A 21,874-nucleotide genomic window follows, 5' to 3' on the forward strand; every position below is an offset into this window, starting at 1 on the left:
TGCGGACTCCCAGACTCGCTCCCGTGAAGTTCAGGGAACACGCGCGCTTCTGAGGCCGCGGGCAGGGTGGACGCCGTTTGGTGTGGGCTCTCGGTGTGGGCTTGAGGTTCAGCGTCCAGGTGCTTGAGGCGGCAGGACAAGCATCCCAGGCACGTCTGCACGTTTGGGTGTGTGTGTGGTGTGCGCGCATAAACAGCCTCCAGGAACTGGAGCTGTGGCAACCTGAGACCTTTAGCAGAGGGGCGACCACTAGCCGCCGACGTCGTGATTCAGGGTTATTAGGGAAGGAATTATCTAGGTCTGAGTCATCGCGAGCCTCCAGACTTTCTCCGCAGTGTGGCAGAACTTTGTGCTGATGAGACAATAGTGGAGCGTGTGCGTTTCCTACAGGGCAGACCATTCCTGGGCTGGGGGAAGCCTCGGGCCTGCTCAGGCCGTGGACGCCGGGTCCCCTTCTCTGCACGGTGCAGTCCCTCCGAGCCCTGCTGGCGCCTGGGCCCCCGTGGGGCCGGTAAGTCCCGGGCGCGCGCGCGGCGCGCGGAGGGGGGCCGGGCGCGTGGCGGGTCCCGCGCGTCCTCGCGCGTCCCCCGCGCCAGGGCGCAGCTGGCGCGGTCGGTCTAGAGCAGCGCTCGGCTCCGCGCCGCGGGCGCTCTGCTTCACCTTCAGATGCGCGGGGCGTGCGCGTCCTCCTCCTGGGGCCCGCCGCCTCCCCGCCAAGGTAGGGGCCGAAGGGCGGGGGTGCTTCCTGGCTCAGAGGGGGGAAGACCGACAGGCAAGGCCGGGAAGGTCGGGACCCACTACGTGCGCAAGACCCTGCTGTGCCCCGTGGGGTGGGGGCGCGCTGGGTAGGGGGCGCGCCCTGTAGAAGGTCTCTGGCGCCAGGAGGGCGACTTGGCTTTCTGTGTTGGTAGTTACTCTGCTCTGCAATTCCAGGAGAGGAGAAGATGAAACTTCGGGCGGCAGGGCGAGCGCCCGGGAGGTGGCTTTTACCGCAGTGGAGGGGCGGGGTGGGGGCCGGGGTGGGAGCGCGGAAGAGGCTCTGGCTTTGTACACTTCGTCAAAGGCGACGCGGGAGGAGGGGAGCTCGGATGCGCTCTCATCCATTAGGAGACAAAGAGCAAATTGCCTTACTTTAAAGTAAAACGCTCTGGCTAATGAAGGTGGGTGATGGGCGGCGGGGCCGAAGGAGCCGTTTCAATTATTAAGGGTTTGGCGGAGGGGATCGATGCTTGTGGGCACAGAGCGCCGCTGCCTAGGGGACGTGTTTGCGTATTTGTATTTGGTGGTGGTGGTGAGGGGTGTTCGCACTGTCCCCTCCCCGGACTCCTGCCCGTCAGCGGGGAGATTTGAGTGACCCCCAGCACTGAAGAAGTGGGATCTCTAGAAAGGGAAGTTCGCGTAGGGGTGGGGGCGGGGGCGAGGTTCTGGAAGTGACTCGGAGTGGGCTAGCGGCGGGGACTCCACGGAATTGCGATTTGCCTTGCTGGGCTATGGCAGAGTGGGGGTGGCGGACTTATTGATAACCTTATATGTGTGTATATTTGTACACACACACGGATTACACCCGGGTGTGTGAAAGAGAAGAACGCAGTGGGCTGTATGCTGCGGGGGTGGGGTATGGGTTGGAAAGGCGCCTCCTCTGCCATTTCGAGGGCGAACATACCGAATAGTTAAGATCAGTATTTAGATTAAACCGCCTCGTCAAGTTTTTAAGAAACTTTGTCTGAATAAGTTTGTCAAAAGCCGGCCAGTGGGGGTCTTTAAGCCAGTGGTTCATGGAGGAAGGTCGGTGTGTGATGAGTATCAGGCTTTGTGAGTCGGGAAGCCAGTGGATCCCTGCAATTAGGACTCCAGAGAGCCAGCCTTTTACCCGAAAAATGTAGGTCTGTAAGTCAGCCGCATCCATCACCAGCGTTAACAAGCTCTCCACAGCCGACCAGCTCCCCCAACCCCCAGCTCCGGGGTTGCCTGGCTTGCTGATGAAGAGTCGCTTGGTCTCTGGGTGAGCACCGATCAACTTGCTCGGCTCCTCTTTTTAAAATATATTCATTCGGTGTTGTATTTAATCCAGATGCACAAAAAGCCATCTACTGCTTCATTGTTGGTTTACATTTTTTTTTTTTTTTTGAAAAGGCGACTGGTGTAACCTGTGGAATTTGAAATGCAAATAAAAGCCTGTGGGAGTTGAGGCAGAACAAATCGGCACTTATAAAGTGAAAAAGATTTAATGTCTTTGAAATCATTGCAGGAGAAAAAGAACTGGAGGGGAGGGTGATTATTTCCCCCAGAGAGTGGATTGTGACGTCAGGTCTTTTTGGAAAAGATGTTATTTTTAAGGTCTTGAAGTCCGAGTATGTGAAGTGCTTTACAGGAAAAACAGATTACAAGATTAACATCTGTTAACATGATCGTTTATCTCCAGCCAAAAATAGGTCAGTTCTTTCTTAAGGAAACATGCTTGCTTCAGCAAGCTTAAATAATAAAATAACGACTCGAAAAATTAGTGCCGAACATTTGTTATAATCTGACTCTTGAATACAATTTTTAATTATTAAATCACCCAAAGGTCAAAGTCCTTTTTGGAGTGTTGAGAACAACTCTACTCCGAGTTTACCCGGCCCCATGACTGACCCCCCCCCCCCCTTTACTCCGGGCTCCGTGTTCTGGCTGCCCATTTCCCTTTTCGTCCATTGTGGAGGTACGGGATATATTTAAATGGTATTCTCTGACTCCGGCCTCGATAGGGAGACAGACTCTGCATAGATGGCTAACTTTTCAAAGCTCTGCTGTTGTTTTACCATTAAATGGAACGACACGGAGGGGAAAGAGAGAAAAGAAACTGCCTTGCAAAGTCTCCCTGCCCCTGGGTTTGAGTGACGGCTCTGTCGGCCAATCCGCAGCAGCTTTATCTATCCCGGAGGTAATTTGGGGTGTGTGTGAGCGCGCGCACGCGCGACCACGCGCCCGTGTATCGGCCCAGAGTCGGGCCAGACGCGCGCATCCTCAGGCTCCCGCATTTGCACAGATGTGTGCTGTAGACGTGGACACGCTTTTATCCAAGTCTGTCCAGCTAGATGCGCACGCAGCAGTCCAAGTGGAGACCCTGCCCCCTCCCAACGTCTTCCTGAGAAGACTGGGCAGTAGAGACACTTTCGGATTCAAGTCGAAACCTGCCACATGGAAAGGAAAGAGGAACGATTGATAACACTTCTCAGCCATTGGGAGACCCAGGAGCAGTTTTATCCGCCTGGTTCCAGGCTCTGGTGGGGTCGTGTAGCCACTTGAAGATAGCAAACGTACAGAGGTCGGGATTGTTGAAAAGGATATTAACTCCATATAAAAGTGAAGGGCACCGTTCGTCTTCCAACTTCCAATTTGATTCTCTCAAGGGGAGTGATACTTAGTCCGTGGCAAATTCTAGAACGCGAGCTGTTCATGGTTAATGAAAGTTCTTGTGTCCTCTGGTCTTACCAGTGTCGCGCCCAGGCCGCGACTGCTCCGCACAATGGGTACATTCACGGGCAGAGCGTCACGGGCCACACCACGCTGCCTACTGTCTGAATCCGCTCCACTTAGGAACGTCCGTAGTGATGGGTGACTAGTGCAGCACTCACTTCGCGACTTGAACTGGGGAGCCGGACCTGGACTGCCTAGTTTGTGCTTAAATGCCTGGTCTTTGGGGAACTCTGTGGTCTGCCTTGGGATTCACTAGGGGGTGGTGGTGAAGATGCAGTGTTGGGTTAAATACACGCGTGCGCCTCCCCTTCAAGAGACCCATGTGGGGGCTACAGACCTTGGAAGGCACGGTGTCCACACCATGTCTGCAGTATTTGCATGCACCGAGGTCACCTCGAGGGTGCCCCCGCCCCGAGATTTCCAACTCGGTGACTAGGTGTTGTCAGCCCGGGTATCTCCTCCTACGCGGGCCGTTTCCACCCAACCGGATCGCCACCCCTTTCGGCCCTCTCTCCAATCTCTGCAAGCCCGCGGCTTGAGGAATGGGTATGTCGTTGCATTAAATCATTCCTATTTCTGTGTCCCGGCTGCACGGCGCCGCTGGGGGGGGGGCGTGGGTCTGTGTGGCTGGTGAGAGTTGGGGGGGTGAGGTTGCGCGGGGGCAGGGCACCACCTGCCCGCCCTAGAGGCGTGGCGTGCTGCTGGGGGCGGGACACCCACCTGCCCGTCCCCGGGGCGGGGGCGGCCGCTTGTTGCTGGGCTGCGGGCTGCGGGGGGCGGGCCGTGGGCGGGGCGCTGAAGGGGAGGCCCCGGCCGGCTGCCCCCTCTTCTCGGGCGCCCGCCCCCCGCCCCCGTCATGTGGAACGGACGTCACACGCCTTCACTGTAACCCAAGAAGTGAAAGAGACGGGGACCCGCAGCCCAACTTCGCACCGTAACAAAGGCTTGGGGGTCCGTGCGGGCCGTGGGGCGCGGGCCCTGCGGGGGAGGGGCGTGGGCACGGGAAAAGTGGGGGAGGGGCGGCGAACTCGTGGGGCAGAGGCGTGGGCGTGCGTGGGCGGGGAGGGGTGGCCCGGCCGGGCGGGGGGTTTTACGGAGGCGCGGCGGGGCTTCGCGGCCCAGCACCGCGGGCAGGCCAGGTAATTGGTTTCTATTTTAAACTTCACTTTGTTCTGTTGGAGGTGGGTTGGGGGGGAGACGTCCCCCCACTCTGGGGGGCGGTTATGTAAGTCTCCACACCTGAGTTGGGCCCTGCTTCTCCGGGACGGGAGTGGCCGGTGGGTCCAGAGCGCTGGCGGCTCCGGGGGGAGGGGGGTGCTCTGTGGTCTACGCGAGACCTGATCGATGCCTGGGTGGAGAGGAGGCCCGAATGGACGTTGGGTTATTTCTAGAAGCCCAGATGTGCCCTTGGGCTGGGGCGGGCCTTCCAGGGTGTCCATTGAGTAACAAAGGACCGAGTGCTTGGACCGCTGGTCCACTCGCGGTGCCCACTTAACCAGCAACTCTCGGAAGGAACTTTAGACGGCGTCTTAATTAAAGGTATAGCAGAAAGTCACGTCCCGGTGAACCTACCATTAAGTCTTGAATGTTGATTAAATGTAATTTAAAAATTGATGTGCGTTGACCGGCGTAGAAGCAAAGAGGATAGCTCCCCAGCAGGATCTTTCCAGATTACGTTTTAAACCTCTCTATTAATATGATTGGAGTATTTCGGTTTGGAATGTGTTACTTTAAGGAGCTAGGCATGCTTGCTATTTGATATGATATTCGCTACTGCCCTGTGCACGAGAGTCCATTTTTATCACTCAGTTTTTCCTCGCATTCTTCAATTATTGAGTCAAAATAGCTGTGTATTTTTATTTACACAGACCGGCAAGAATTAAATATACCACAGTACTGTTGTGCATTAACCTAAGGGTCCCCTCCCCACCCCCCCAGCAAAATTAGAGATGGAGTTGAGCTGCCCTGGTGTCAGGGGTGTGAGCTGGGTCACTGGATGGGGACAGCTTTAGTTCCACGAGAGTGACCCCATAGCCATCTCGAATGGGCTCTGGGATAAACTGAGCTCAGGCAAAGACTCACAACTGTTTTGATAATCAAATTAAAATCCTGATGTGTTAAGATAAATACATGTCCAAAATTTTCTTAGTTCATTAGGAGAACTTTGTTTTCTTACACTTGTTAATACTGAAGCCTTCAGAGTACATTAGCATTCAAAAAGAGAAGCCATCCCAGTGGGTCTGTAATAAAGCTCGCTAGAGGAGCAGGCTTGCCTTTCCAAAAGCAAACAAACCCAGTGGCTTGCTCTCTGGCCACTCACTGCTCCCAAAAGTGGACAGAAAGAAGAGAATTTTTATTATTTGTGGTTCTGAACTTTTAAAAACTCGAACGCATAAAATCATCCTAGGGCCCCAGACTTTAACTTTGGTATGTGCATCTGGTAACTAATTGCTGATTTGTCCTCCTGGTAGCTACTTACCTTGAGCACTTACTTGTAAACGCCTGTAGTGCAAACTAAAGTACCTTTAAAAGATTTCCGGGGATGTTGAAATCTTATCCATTTCTTCACTTCCCTCGGAGTCCCAGAGACACCACTGAAGTGGCTTGAGAGAATGCCCCTCCTGCCCCCGCCCCAACGGGTCACTCTGTGTTTCTCCATTTTCATAAATAAAACTTTTAGCTCTGTTTGTCTTACTCGTTCCTACCAGGAGATATCTGAGTTTTATAAGTGGAGCATTTGATGTGATTAAGTTTAGCAACAATTATGTGAAAGAGAAAGAGATTCTTTTAAGAATACTTTGAAGTGGGGAATACTCAAACAGATGGCTCCCAGTCTTCCACTGGGGGACGATGGTAATGTACCCTGGCAACTTAAGTGTTTAGTCATGGCTCCTTCTCGAAAAACCAGTCCTGAGTTGAAGGGGTTATAGATTTTTGTATATTCATACTCCAGGATGTTTTGGCCTTATTCACAATTTACCATAAGGAATCGTTGAAAAAGAATTTTGTGTGTGGTGTTGAGTGCGACTGGAGGTTGTGTGTAGAATTTCAGCTGCATTATACCTTAAGGCCATGGAAATAGGAGCCGAAATGTAAGCTGATTCTGCTGGGCAGTAGAGGAGGGAGCATGCCCTAGCCTGCGCGCTTTTCTTTTACAGTGTTGCTCCTTTAGAGGGTCGCCTGATCACCTCTCTGCTCGGTTTCTTACTCGACTTTCAATTTAGGAGAAAAGGACAGGTGTTAATTGTGGCACACTATAAGAAATCATTTGCTTATACTATCACTAGGTCCACAACCAAAGCAAACATGGCTGTTACTGTGCAGGGGACATATCAGTTTTCACTTTGGTTTTTTTTTCGACTTGGCCATATTTATCCTGAATCGCCCAAATTTCTCTTAGCGGTGCACGTGGACTTGATCCTAATTACTAGAACTTCTGGGAGAAAGGAGAAACACAGTTAGTTAGGTATTTCCTTTATAAACTTTTGATCCTGGGACTATCATTTCTTCCTCAAAAGCACAGTTTACCAAATTCGTGTTTATTATGTTTCAGTGCTTAAGAAAAGCTATTCTGACGCAGTTCTTTTTAAAATGGATCTCTTTGTTAGCCCCCCTCCCCTGGAGTTCTGGAAACTTCGGGGAAAATCCCCTACCTCCCATCTTCCTGAGCATGCAACCCCCCTCTCCCCGACCCCCCCAGCTGAGTTGGGAGTCCACCAGAGTTTTACTTGGTGCCTCACTAGGCTTCTCCAGGCTGCTTACAATTCGGCACCTTTGACCTTAGCTTCCAGATTTATTCACGTGGAAGCGTGAGGGACTAATTTCAATTACTCTGTAGCTGGCAGGGGAGGCGAGCGACCCCTCTGGTGCTTCTTGGAACTGCATCTCCTCAGGAGCTGCGTTTTCCCAGCAAGCCCAGCTTCAGGATGTAAGGCTGTTCTGAAGCCCGAGGAAGGAAGAAGGGGCTTCTGAAATCCGAAGCTGTTTGCATCTCTGACTGAAAGGAACCTGGAGAGGCCGAGAGGCAGGTGTGAATGTGGACTCTGGAGATGCTCAGGGGCTGTGGGTAGGGTTTTACTCTTGTCCACCTTTGCTGTGACTGGTCCTGTGGGGCCCCGATCCCAACCTCTCTGCACCACACTGCCTGGAGTGTCTGAGTGTTGAAGCAGCCACCTGTTCAGGGTGTAGAGTATCAGGGGGCGTCAGAGGGGCAGCGCTTTCCGCCCAGGGCCTGGCCCTCATCCTCCCTTCCCTCACTAGCAGGGAGTTTTGCTGCTGGAGGGGAGATAAGACCTTTTTCTTATTTGTTCCGAGAGAGCACTCTCCTGTCCTGTCCTGGGCAGGAGTCTTCTTGTCTTTGGAAGCCAGCTATGATTATTTCAGAATTTTCAAGAATTTTTGAAAATTACCAGAAACCCAATTTAAGAAAGGAATCCTATCTAGTGTTTCTAGTTTTGGTGGATTTATTATTAATAAAATTAACCTTATGGAAGGACACATGAAGGGAGACATTGCGAATTTGGAATGTTTATTCGAGTCTTACAAAAACAAAACCAAAATAAAAAAAAACCAAAACAAACAAAAAAATCCCTCTATTTTAAAGCAATTTTTTTTCCAAGGAGATCCAAGGAGACATAGTTCGGGCATATGAGTATATTTCTGGGACTGTAAATGTCCTGGCCTTTCTCCTGAGGTAAATGAGGTATATTTCTGAAGGATTGGGGGAAATTGGCAGTTGCAACTGTCCTCTTTGCCTTCTTTATCCCCTGTATCTGCCTACACGTGACACCAGCAGCTGTGGCCTTCCCTGCCAGACCGAGAGCGGTGGTGTTTGTGTGGAAGGAGCCGCTTACCCATGCACACATCAGAATTGTCAAGAAGTATAATTTTGTGCCTCTCTACATGCCTTAAAGTAGTTTTTCAAGAAAGATCTGGCATTTAAACTTCAGCCCAAATGGTCCTGGAAATTACTAAGCAGAGTAATTAGAACTGAAGCTATTTTTAGAAAGCAAGCATGTAAATATATGTTAAGCAATGAGTAAGACACAAAATTGGAGAACAGAGGGAAAAATAATCTGAAAAGCAGTTTCATCAGACATGTCTCTGTTCCAGGATATGCTCTTCTTGGGAGGTTGTTTTTCCCTGGGTGTTTTGAGTCAGGAACTTAATGAAGTTGTTACAGCCCGGACTCTCCTTTCCATACAGTCTGTAATGGTGGAGTTCTGCTGTCTCCGTGGCAGTGGGAGGAGGTAGGCCCATGTCTTACTGTTTTATTTCCAAGCTTAGTTGAGCAGGTGTTTTATTCCTTCGGAACAGGTTCACTTGGCTCTCGCTGCCTCTCATACCCTGGGGACCAGATGATGCCACTGCCTCCTGCACACAGCTGGCCTGCCCTCCTCCTGCTCACTTAGGAGACAATGCTTACAGATTACAATATGGTGTCAGCTTTCGAGACCTAGAGGGAGACTCAAAAATGGAGGCGCTCTGTGGAACCTAATTTTTGTTAATGGACAGGCAGTAAGTCTTCCCCCCAACCCCGAATTCTTAGTACTTCAGAAGTCCCTCTAATCATCTCTGCCTCCTCCCATGTGAAAGGGTAAGGGACAATTTGTCTAGGAATTTTTGTCCTTTGTTTCAGCGAAGGGCAACATGTGTCTGTCTTTACCATATGGTTCTCTTTAACCTATATTGCGTGAGCTGAGCAGAGCTGTGCTGGACATTGATTTATTTTGGCATTCGAGAATGTTCTTTGAAATTGAGTACAGGCAGTGGTGCAATGGAAGTTTTGCCCAGAGGTGACTGTGGCTTTAGCAGCTTCTTCAGCTGGTATTTATGAGTGGTGAGCAAGACTTGTGTTTATTGGAAATAGTTTGCCATTAAGTGTTGGGTGATTATACAGATTTAGAAAACCCCAGAGTTAGGTAGGAGTGGTTAAGACTTATCCTTGGGGGTAAGCCTGAAGATCCGCTGGCCAGAAACAGAACTCTAGTTCCTACTGTTCCTGTGGTTTTTAACCTGGAGCTCAAAATGTGTGTTACCCTCCTCCACTGATCTTAAGGGCTTAGCTTCCCCCCACCCTGAGACCCCCAACCCCGCTGCCCCACAGTAGCCTGCTATATTCACGGCTTCCTGGGTTTCCTGATGGTTTTATAGATTTAGAGTTTCCTAGTTTTGCTGAAGTTCTGAGCTGTTGTGGAATTATATCCATGTGTAGTTGATGTTTGGCTTCTGACAGTTTTGTCTGCACACTCTAGCTAGGGGTTTTGGTTAGGTTGTATTTAATTCACAAGGGAAGACTTGCGATCTGAGATTCAGGAGGGCATCCACCTGCCTTGTCACCATTGACCTCCATTTCTGACAAATGTGGAGCTGTGCTATCCCAGGGCCCCAGAGCCTTTGGACACTGTTGTCTTCTCAGATGGCGTCATTATCCTTCATTTCCTGGTTTTCCCGTTTGAAGGAAATAAGTAAACAAATAAGCTTGGTCATCTGTGTGTCCCCAAGCCATGTTCTGTGCACTCTCTAGACTGTGTACTGTTCAGAATTTGAACAGTGGAACTGTGCCTTGCCTTGCACACGAGTCACACTGAGATGATCAGTGACTTAGTATTTCTGTACCACTATGAGAATATACCGTTACCCATTGATACTTGTATCCCCAAGATCCAGATGGATCTTCCAGTCCTACTAGTACTTAGCATGTCTTTAGCATGACCCAGTAACGTGATGACGGTATTCTTCCCTGGAGAAGTACCTGGCATGAAGCCATAATGGTCATTGTGATGAGAACAGCATATGTATGACCCAGGCACCCGATTGTCTTCCTTTCCTCAGAAATGACTTTTCACTTAACAAAAGGTTGAGAGGTGAGAAGGATGGTCTTTGTCCTAAAACTGACAGTAAGTGGTTTCTGGGGTATGAGAACTCTCCATAGCAACACAAACCTGGGGACTGTTCAGTAGAATCACAGGATTAGTGGTAGGATTAAAATTAGCCTCTGTAAATTACCCTGGTGACAGAAAAGCAGAGCATGTTAATGGCTTTACTGGTAGACGGGCTTATCACTTGTTTTCTAGGTTGGTGGAAGATTATAGGCTGTCCTGAATGTTAACTTTAGGAAGCGGTTCCTGTTCCCGACCCGCACACGTTTTAAAGTGTCCGCCTCAGTTGGAACAGGGGATGTAATTGTTCACTGTGTTTCTGTTGTGGCGCACAAGTGCAGGGGCAGCTGGAACATGTGGTGTAGGCATTCAGTCCTGCTGTCTGTGAGGACGCTCACCCATTTTAGAAAGTGCATTACGTCTTTTGGCTTAGACAGGCTTCCTTAGGTTCTTACATGGGGGTGGGTTGTAATTAGTCCCTCTGCAGCTCTGAGGATGAAAGAGGAGTGTCCTGACTCTGGGTTGTGCTCCAGTCCTAGTGGGTAAGTTATCAACTGTAGCCACCATTTGAGCAAACTAAGGTGACTCTAGTGTGGCTTTTCTTTTCTGTTTTTCTTTCTTTTTACTCCCCTATCCCTCCCTTCTTATTCCCTCCCTCTCACATCCCTCCCTCATACCCACCCTCCTTCCGGTGTTTCTTTTTGTTTTCTTTTGAGGCTGGCCTCACTGTAGACCAGGATAGTGCTTTCGTGATCATTTGCATTTCTTTGTATATCTCTGTTTGGACTTTACTGTATCTAGGTGACTTAGAGGTGATTTTTTTTTTGGGGGGGTGAACCTGGAGTTCTGTAGGTGCTGAAATGCAGGAAAATCTGGTCACTTGGCCAAGGCCACAGATGGGGTGGGGCTTGGCCTGGGTTCTTAGCACCAGGTTGGTTTTCTTTCCAGGATATTGGCACTGAGTACACTCAGCTAGGTGTGCTCAAAGTCCACCTAGAGGACAAGGCCACTAAGGAGTCTGCTGACTCAGCACCAAACTGGCACATGATCAGTTACTAAGCAAGGTTGATAGAACACCTCTTAGCTCACCTGTGGTGCTCAGGGCTAGCTCCAAACCAGTGGAAAAAGTGTCGATTCAGTATTTGCATCTCCACAGTGAAGTGTTTGTGTAAGAACTGGGCCAGTTGTCATCATTTGAGGCCATTGCAGAGTGCTGTCCAGGAGGAAGCAGAGAGGCCAGCCTCCCAGCCAGCCAGCTGTCAGCATCGTTTCCAGGCTGCCCTGTGGGCAAAGGTGTAGATTTTTCAAGGAAATCCAGTGGTAGCTACCAATACCAATAGCACTGTGTGTGCTCATGTGAGTGTGTGCACATGTGTGTGTGGGTATTTGTGAACATTAAGGTTTGGCTGGCTGTTCTCTAAGCTCCAAGAATCTGCTTGAGTCCCTCTCTCCAGGACTAGGATTATAAACACAAACTATTGGGCTCAGTTTTTCTGTGGGCACTGGGGATCTGAGCTCAGGTCCTTAGGTGTGTATGACAAGTGCTTTATTGGCTGAGTTTTCTCCAGACCTCATTTTCCCCCAGTATTGAGATAAAACCCAGGGTCGCTTTCATTCACTAAGTTCTGTACTAATAGTACCTAGAAACTTCACATCTTGTAAGCAAGTTATTGGCATAGCATAAAGAAACCCTAGAAGAAATCAGTCGCCAGAAGATTAGGAAAGGCGGCAGAAGAGCCAGCAGCCATTCTGATGTACATTCAGTGCCCTGTGTCCAAAGCTGGTGGGAACAGGTGAGCAGGTCCTGAAGGCATTGGTGATGAAGTCTGGGTGAGGGCAAGCTGGCAAGGAGTGTACCAGAGGTGGCAGGGATGGGGCGCTGACCAGTACGTGGCAGGCACTGGCTTCCAACTCAGCTGGGCCATATGCAGAGAAGATAGCAAGAAAGGAGAGGTGTACTGGGAAGGAGAAGAGCCTAGAGGCAGAGCAGGTGCCTTTTCTCTTTGGTAATTCAGCCAAGAGACTGATGTTGGTAGCTCACTGGGCTGAAGCGCTTTTTTTTTTGTCCTGTGTGCCCCAGTATGTATCTGGCTCATTGTGATCATTAATAGCTGCTAGACTTTTGATTCCCAGTGCTTCCATAGCCAGTGCTACTTAGTTTTCTCTATTGGGAAAGAAGCACAACCACCTAACCTTTTCTGTGGGATCACTTTAACAGACATTGTCAGTTGGTCTAGGTTTTCTCTGAGAGGAGGAAAGATGTCTAGACTGACTTCCAAACTTAGAATGATGTTCATTTTCCGAAGAGGATTGAGTTGTCATTGTTTACTTGAAATTGTGTGCTCAGTAACTTTATCTGTTTATTTAATCACGTGTATGTGTTTGTGTGGGTGTGTGCATGTGGTTGAGGGTTTCCGTGGAAGCCAGAAGAGGGTATTGAAACCCTTGAGCTGGAGTGACAGGCAGCTGTGAACCACTTGGCAAAAAGTGGGAGTTGAACTCAGATCCTCTGAAAGAGCAGCTGAGCCATTTCTCCAGCCCTGTTTGTTTGTTTGTTTATTTTTTGTGTGTAAAGGTATATACTTACCGCGATGCGTATGTAGGGCTCAGAGGACAACATGCAGGAATTAGTACATGGGTCCTGGGTATCAACTTTGGCAAATGTCTTTACCTTCCGAGACATTTTGCTGGCCTTAAATTGGGTAATTATACTGGATGATTTTGCTAACTTCCTAAAAACTTCTCAAAATACGCCATGGCCAGTGTAAACTGAGCGCTGCACACATTTACTGTGTTCATGTCACCACAGGGTACTTCTCCCTATAGGGGCTGATGAGGCTGCTGCCCCTCTGAGTATGGGGTGACTTCTCCCTATAGGGGCTGATGAGGCTGCTGCCCCTCTGAGTATGGGGTGATTGACATTAGTTACTCTCACATTGGTGTTAGCAGTTTGTGTTTATTTCTGTTACCATTAAAGGCTGAGAGCACTTAAGGTCACACATCCAATCTGTCACAAAGTACAAATAAGAGGCAGGACATGGAATAATTAATTGGCCATGATGGTGGGGCATCTGAGATAAACACGCAGACCTCAAGACTTCCCCCAGGGGGACACATAAGGCAGAATTTAGGATCAGAGCTTTCTGGCAACCAAAATCAAAAGCACAACATGACGACTTATATGTTGCTTTAATTATTCTGGAAAACCACTAAGGTTTTTCCTGGAGAGATCATCCTTTTACAGTGTGTGACACAGGACACTCTCCTATTGGTGGTGCAGGGCGCTCTCCCATTGGCTCCAATGCTGTTTAGTTTTTGCAGACTTTGCTGCTCAGTGACTGTCAGGGTAGATGCTATAGAGGTTTTCATAGGTGATTACTTCTGGCTACATAGATACCAAAAGGCCGAAGTCATAAGAACAAAATACAGTGACTTAGTAGCTGCTGATCACTTACTGTGCATGTGGGTACCACAGCACATGTGTCCCAGATTGTGGCAATTGGTTCTCTTCTTCCAGCACATGGGTCCTGTGGGTTGAACTCAGGTTGTCAAGCTTGGTGGCAAGTATCCTTTGGCTGAGTTACTTTGCTGGCCCTCTTACTAATTATTTATAATAGACTTAAATTGGTGAAAGCCCGGGTAACTTGTCCCCAGATGAGTCTGTGCCCTTTGATGGACTGTTCATCAGGGGCCTGCTCTGAACAGGGCCCTGTTGTAAGAGCCACATATATTATTTAATATTTCGAACAGCCTTAGGAAGTTGGCAGTGCTTTCTGCTTCTTTTCACATGGGGCGTGGAAACTAGAACCCTTAATGAAGCTCGTAGCTGGCTTCTCTGAGCAGCTGGCCTTGGTTTGTGACCCCCTCCCAACTCTATGCCTGTTGAAATTATCGTAGAATTGATTCCCATCTTGGTCTGAGCCATTTGAAATAGGAGCACTTTGGGAGTCAATGGCCCACTCCCCATTCCTACAGGGAATCTTCTGAAGAGTCTGCAGGATGCTTAGAGCAGCTCAGCTGAGTTTGGCTCACTGTTATGTCCTCTGTCTACGTCTGCAAATAAGCATGAGCCTTGAGTTACCAGGATGGTTACCAGTAGTTCCCAGTGCAGGAGGACCTTGGGGCTCCAGCCATCTGGGGCTGTTGGTCATGTCTGTGTCCTTTTGTCCTACTGGCTTCATGCCCCAGGGGACTGATAGAGAGCTTTGAAACTCATCCTCCCTAGAGGTCCCCCCGCCAAGTCCTTAGAGGACACATTTTGGGGGAAGGAATGCTCATTCTCTTCCCTCCTTTTCATTGTGTGTGTGTGTGTGTGTGTGTGTGTGTGTGTGTGTGTGTAGGGTTGCAGGTATGTGTAGCCGTGCCTTGATTTTTTTCTTTTTTCTCTTTCCCTCCCTCCCTCCCTCCCTCCCTCCCTCCCTCCCTCCCTCCCTCCCTCCCTCCCTCCCATTAACATTAGGAATTTGAACTTGAGTCCTCATGCTTGCAGAGCAAGCACACTTACCCACTGAGCCATCTCCCCAGCCCAGCACACCTTTTTCTACAGATAAGCCTTTTGGGCTGGTGAAGAAATCTTGGCCTTGAGGCACCGAAGCCTTAGAGGGCTTGTATCACCACCGGGAAGCCCTTTGCTATGGACACTTGGAATTTGGGTCTCATATAAGTTGCTGTCTCACAGTAGAGCTTTGCTAATTTTTCTCAGCCATCACATGTGTCAAAGCTCTTCTTAGCCCAGAGGCTGTTTAGAGATAGGCCTCAGATAGAATTTGGTCTGCTTGATTGCTGTCTGTGGACTGCTTGCCAGAATGGTAGACATGGTAGAATCAATTCTATGATTCTAAGAGAGAATGCTAATAATCACGATGAAAGAGAATTGGGCAAAATTAATGATGTTTTAAGTTTTAATACATTCAGAATGTTTCTTAATCATCTAAGAGAGGTCCTGCTAGCCAGCTCAGTGGGTAAAAGTCTGGGTTGGAGTCTCGAAAGCCATTTGGTGGAAAGAGAGAATCAGTTGTCAGTGATTGCTCTCATCACCGTAAGGGATGGTGTGTGTACAGCAGCGTGATCCTGTTTGCGGAGAGCTGTTGTGTGTGCAACAGGTGCCTCTGTGTTGTCCTGCAGCACCTATCTCCCACACCACATCCGAGTGTTGTCTCCTGTATTCAGAGACCCACAAGCGCCCTGGATTTTCAAATGCTTGCCATACACTTAGTGCTAGATTGAGAAATCCTAAGGGTGATTTTGCAATTTGAGATGAATTAGTTTTTATCTCTTATTTTGCCAGAAAAAGGCATGAATCAGAGATGGCTGTGTGTTCTCTACCATCGAATGATAATTTAGTGCCCAGTTTAGTATAAGCTGTAGTGTGATTCACTTATTATTTTCATAGGTTTAAAAATGGTACTTAGCTGGCTGGGTAGCTCAGTTCGTTAGAGCGTGGTACTGATAAAAATGGCACTCGATAACAGAGTAGAGAAACGTGACTGCCCTTATTAAAGTAGTTGTCATTTGTACATTTATAGTTTTTGTGACTCTCACAACATGAGCATTGTGTTAATTAAAAGACTGATTGATAAGCATTGTCTGACCAGGTGGAAACCCCAGAGAGGGGTAATCCATCTCTCTTTAAGACATTGTCCTGGTAGATGGTGAGCTGACTCTCCAGCCAGGGTCAGAAGAGCTCATGGGAATTTTCCCATGCCAGTCAGTCCTGCCCACCTGAAGCATGGTTGTTGAATTACAGGGCTGTACTCTTTCAGCTTTGTATTCAAGTCTGTGAGAATGGTTTGGGGGTTAGCTTAGGACTGCGGGAGGCAGGCAGACCACCTTGTTTTCTCAGAGGGATGAGGGATAGAGTTTGTTGTTAATCTTTAACAGGGTAGCAGCTTCATCACCTGGCCAGTGACACGAATGTCCAGGTAACCGTGTTAGAGGAGTTACTCTGGAGAGGGTGAGGGAAGTGCATCTGACTGTACTGAAATTGTCTGGATGCCTGGGCTCCCCTGCCAACGTCACAGGGCCCTCATCCTTCCAATGTTGTTTTGTAGAGTTGTGTCATTCCTCCTGAGCTGCTGGGAATCAGAAGGAAATAGGGGACACTTCACAACAGGCCATATTGTGAAGACAGACAGCAGGTGGGAGGGAAGGTGTTTAAGAAGAAAAGAATCAGAGACTCATTTAGTGAGCACCACAGTGTGGGTGCACACTCTTTGGGGCACAGAGAGACACCTTGGGTAGTTTTCAGACTCTCCAGTTTGGCTGGTACAATTTTATCCTGTTTCTAAGGCAAAATATGAATTACTTCCTGGTCGTGGGCCTGTGTCCTGTTCTTGGATGGGACTCTTTTAGTTACCAGTTCTTCACGCTTGTAAATGCAGATGTTCTGATCCTCAGGTTTATTGTTTTGACTGAGGGTCAAGTTCCATTCCTGGAGGTATCAATCACTGTAGTGCTTGTTTTGATAAGTGAAATGCTGTTGAAATGGCCTGGAACTCTGTTTATTATCTCCTGGAAGCACAGAATCAGTGTTGAGAAAACGTGCTAGGCTTTTAAACATGAGACTGGCTTGTGTTCAGGTGGGGTCACCAAGGCCAAGTGTACATTGCTCACGGAAGACAGAAGGTACCAGTCAGCACATATGCTAATGTAGTCAATGGACTTTTCTGTTTAAAAGGAAACCGTTTCCTGAGTGTCCTTGCTGGAGAATGGACTGATCTTGTTTGATTGCTCCCTGGGTTCAGAAATCGCCGAGTCTCTGGGACTTTAGGCTTCATCACTGGGTTCTGGTCTTGAAAATGATTTAAGTCTCCAGAGCTAGCCACCCCTGTTGGCTGCACATCTGGGGGCTCAAGAGCTCAGGCTGTTTCTAACCAGTCATGTGAAATTTATGGTTATTCAATTGCCTTAGGATCTGCTGGTCAGATGGGACATCAACACCATAATAAATTAAAGTGTTCTGATGATAACATCCCTTTCTTAGACAAACCCTGACTGGTTTTGGAGGGTTAGTGGCAGCAGGACTATAGGCTTCCAGTTAATCACTTGGAGCAGACATCTTTCGTTTGCATTTGGAAGGCACTTTGTTTACTACACTTTAAGATGTCTGCACTAGAGCTTAGAGAATGGCCCGTGTCCTATTTTTGAGTGAAAGGAATTGTGGGAGAGGGAGCTGGACCATGTCCTCACAAGGCTGTGGTGTGGTTTGTTTCTTCCATAGACTTTCCTTGCCTGGCAGCAAGCTGATTCAGTGCTATAGTCCAGGGAAGGTAATTGAAGCTATAGATGTGTTTTAATTATTGAGCCAGAGTAACTGATTGACAGCTGTACTCCGGGTCTTATTGCTTGCGGGGGGGGGGAGGAGTTAAACATAGACTTTGCTTTGAAGACATACACAGAGAACTTCAAAAGTTAAGGTCCATGAATCTTGCGGCATGACCTGGAGATCTGTGACTTGGTTGCCAGCTACAGATTTAGTTTAGTAATTAAAAATTACTTTATTTGTATGCGTGTTGGACTGCATGTATGTATGTGTACCTGTGCATGACCGCTGCCTTCAGAGGTTATTGCATCCCTTGGACCTGGAGTTACAGATGGCTGTAAGCCACCATGTGGGTGCAGGGAACTGAACCTGAATTCTGCAAGAACAGCTAATGTTTTCAACAGGTGAGACGCCAGCCCCTATTTTATTATTTTTAAATTTAAAGTTGTCATCATTTGATGTGTATGTATGGGTACTTTGACTGCTTGTATTTCTGTGCAGTACCCATGAAGACCAGAGAAGGGCATTGGGTCCCTTAGAATTGGAGTTATAGGAAGTTGAGAGCCAGCATTTTGGTGCTAGGAATTGAACTCAGGTCCTCAAGTCCTCTTAACTGCTCAGCCACCTCCCCAGCCCTCCAGCATCTATTTTAGTAATTTAATTATAGTCAGATGCTTAGGGTAGTATGCTCCATGCTCAAATTAAACTATATTTTTAAAGGCTTACAAAACTATGTTATTGATAATGAAGAAAATATAATCATCTTTGATGTTGGATATTTATAAAGTAAAAGGGAAATGACATTTGGAGGAAAAATATTAGACATTGCACAGCATGGTTATGGTTTTATGTGAACCACTATTAGCTTCTCTGTAGTATTCTGGTGGCCATTTAACTACATTAACTTAGTTATATGTGAAAATTTTTTCCATGTATATGGTTTAATATCACAAATTAAAATGGTATCATGTTACATGAGTTTTTTTACAACTAAAATTTTAAAATTAAAAAAGTTATCTATGTACCTGTCATATATGCATGCATGCATGTATGGTGTGTGTGAGTGTGTGCACACATGTGCATGCAGATGCATGTGCATACACGGCCAGAAGAGTACATGAGGTACCTCTTCTTCTACACTGCTTTCCATCTAATTTCTTGAGACAAAAGCTCACTGATGATCAGCTAGGCTGTCTGGCCAGTAAGCTTTGGAGAATCTGCCTGTCTCTGCCTTCCCAGCACTAAGGGTGCAAGTATTCATCAGTCATCCATAGCATGCACATGGGTGCTGGGGATTTGAAGTCAGGTCCTCTGGATTGCATAGCAGACACTGTTACTGCTTACATCTGCTTATTCTGTCTTTGTGTTTTTTTACGTATAAAAATTAAAGGCATGTATGGACCATAGTCCTCTGTCTACACATCCACTTGTATGCACATACACCACACACATGCTTAGCGCCCAGTATATTAAGAGCAGACTATTTGAGTGGCCTTTACCACAAACATCATACAAGGAGAGCTGTGCCCACCAGCTCTGTGCCCTGAATTTGTTGTGTCTGGGAGGTGGACATTTGGGTTGCCTCCAGGGTTTTCTGGATATACTTGTGGGAATAATTCCTTAGGATAAGTTCCTGAAAGTGTGATGTTTGGAACAAAGGGTCATTTTAATGGGTTAGTATCATCAGACTTCAGAACAAAGGTATCCTACGGCATGGTTCACTCCCTGTGAGAAGTCTGTGTACTGACGAGTTTCTCTGTCTGTGCTTGATATTATCTGTCTTTAAAATCTTAGCCAGCCTGAAATGCCATTGCAGTTTAAGGTGTGTGAGACACTTGCTCTCTTCAGACACATCAGAAGAGGGCAGTGGATACTAATACCAGTGGTTGTGAGCCACCATGTTGCTAGGAATTGAATTCAGGACAGTGCTCTTAACTCCAGCCTGATAAGTATTTCTAAATGTTTGCAGATCATTTTGTTTCTTTTGCAAATCCCCTGTTCATTCACTCAGTTTTTCTACCAATAATTTGAAATTTTTGCTTTACAAAAACACTTTGAATAATAGCCATTTTTGTATATATTCTTAAAATCTTATGGAATATATTTAAATTTATTTTTGTATGTGTGTGAGTATGTGTGTGTGTTTATGTACGTGTTTATGTGTGTGTGTTTGTGTGTTTATGTGTGTGTGTATGTGTGTGCACATGCCTGCCTGCAGGGGCCAGAAGAAAGCATCAAAGCCCTGGAGCTGGAGTTAAAGGTGGTTGTGAATGGACCAACATGGATGCTGGGAACTGAACTTGGATTCTCTCCAGGAGTTCTATATGTTCTCCAGCCTTTGTTTGATCTTTTGAGCTTTCCAGCTCACTATTCTCCTACCTTGGCCTCCCAAATTCACATGCATGTGTAACCATGTACCGTTTTGTTCTTTCAGTTTTATTGCTGGGAGGCAGTTAGACTACCCCCTCCTTCTGCCTATGTGTTCCACTGGGGTCATTCAAGGGTCAGTAGATGATTTTATCTGTCCATATTCCAAGTGCTGCTTTGGTCCTGTTTCTTTGTGGGTTAGCCTTGGGTATTTATTTTGTTTCTGTCTGACCTTTGAACCTGTAGACAGCTTAGTTTTGGCCTCCTCTGTGTTACTTTGGAGAGCTGAGCCTCTCACATGGCTGATCCTTTGGTGAGACTGTTTTGGGAGTCCTTGTTAACTTTCTTCCCGGTGTATGTGGAGCCTGTCAGGGCCTCCACTGGCTTCTGAGTTGTGTGGGACACCTTTGTGTACAGACTCGGTGGAGTTTCATCGTTACATATTAGTTGTAGAAAACTTAAATGTCCTTCCAGATCTTCTGTTTCTATGTTTGGTTTCATAACCATCCAGGCCTATGAGAGGTTCATTACACTTCTGAGGTCTTTTCTCTCTGTTGATGCCTCTGGGTGTTCATGAACTTGTGCTTTCTGTTTTATTCTGTTGCTTGTCTCAACAGTTCAGGACAGTGATATCTTCACACTTTATAATTGTATAATTTCATTTTAGTGGGTTCGTTTGGAAACTAGGTATTAACCCCCCTTCCTGCCTCCCCCCTTTCTTCAGTGCTGGGGCTGAGACCAGGGCCCTTTGTGTGCTGGGTAAGTGCTCTCTCTGCCTTGGGCTGCTCTCCACCCTGAATTAAACTTCCAGTGACGTTTTGATTTCGCTGTTGGTTTTGTTCTTCATTGTTGGGTATATTTTTAACTACTATTTTTGTTCAACTGTTCAGAGCTCTTTAATTTTCGGAGTGCCTTGTAGGGAACAAATACTTGGATTTAGCTTTTAATCCTAGTGTGGATTGTTTCTTTTGAGTTTCTTTCATTTATTTCTGAAACAGATGGACCTATTAGCTGTCTTGTCTGCCGATCTTCCCTTTTGGTCAGGTTTCACTCTGTCGTCCAGGCTATGGTCACCTAAGAGGCTGGTGTCCATGCTTTTTTGAGTTTCCTTTATTTCTATCAGTGTATATCAATTAACTCCATTGAATTCTTGGTCAAAGTCATTAGAAATACTGTGTTAGCTACCCAGCTGGTTTACATTTGTAACTCTTGAACCTTAGCCTGTGCCTGTACAGCCCTTGGCTCTCAGGGGATGCTCAGGCAGAGGGACTCCTGCAGTTGAGTGTCCTCTGATGACAATCGGTCCTAACCCACACCATGCCATGTTCACCTCTTGGTGGTAGTTTCGTTTAGTCTTGTAGGTTTGTTTTTGTGCATGGTATAGGTTTCCTTTGAGGCTGGTTGTGATTGAACGTGTGTTTTCTGAATGGATTGCAGATGTTTACACTGGGTTCTGTCTCCTTTGTTTACAGGAGTAAGTGGTCACTGCAGGGCTAGGTTTGCTTGTTTGTTTTGTTCTGTTCTGTTTTTTTTTTCTTTTTGAGCTTGAACTTTTTGAGTCATCCCTTTGTTTGGCCAGCTTACCCTTGCAAGTAGACTTGGAGCTTCTGTGGAAGAGTAGGTGATGGTTCAGGAGGCCTCAAAGTGACAGAAAATTGGCCAGAGCCCTGGAGAGGAAAGGAAGTGGAGTCTGCTAGAGCTTGGAGGTGTGTGAACGCCTGTGCATGTTAGCATGTGCATGCAGATGCGCATGGCCATGGATGTGCACATGAAAGTTTGCCCTGTTGTATGTATATGAGTGTATACAGGCACACATGCACAAAAGTACACAGTTATGTAGCAATGAATAATGTGTGTAAGTATGCAGGCATGTACTTTCTATGTAAGTACACAGTATGCATACATACCA

General features: G+C 47.5%; 1 protein-coding gene across 5 annotated transcripts in view; it reads left to right on the top strand.

The window, feature by feature from the left end:
- Positions 1–628: 628 nt before the first annotated feature.
- Znf516 (zinc finger protein 516) overlaps positions 629–21,874 on the top strand; it is a 90,107-nt gene continuing 68,861 nt past the window's right edge. The window contains exon 1 of one of the 5 annotated variants that reach the window (XM_028768966.1): positions 629–718. The gene's annotated coding sequence lies outside the window, so the exon portion shown is untranslated. Of the gene's footprint in view, positions 719–1,063; positions 1,161–3,184; positions 3,305–3,922; positions 4,003–4,327; positions 4,408–21,874 lie in introns of those variants that run through there. The other 4 variants (XM_028768967.1, XM_028768968.1, XM_028768970.1 and 1 more) reach the window with 4 other exon arrangements.

The sequence above is a fragment of the Grammomys surdaster genome, unplaced genomic scaffold, assembly GCF_004785775.1.
Source record: "Grammomys surdaster isolate TR1022 unplaced genomic scaffold, NIH_TR_1.0 189, whole genome shotgun sequence".
Taxonomy (NCBI): Eukaryota; Metazoa; Chordata; class Mammalia; order Rodentia; family Muridae; genus Grammomys; species Grammomys surdaster.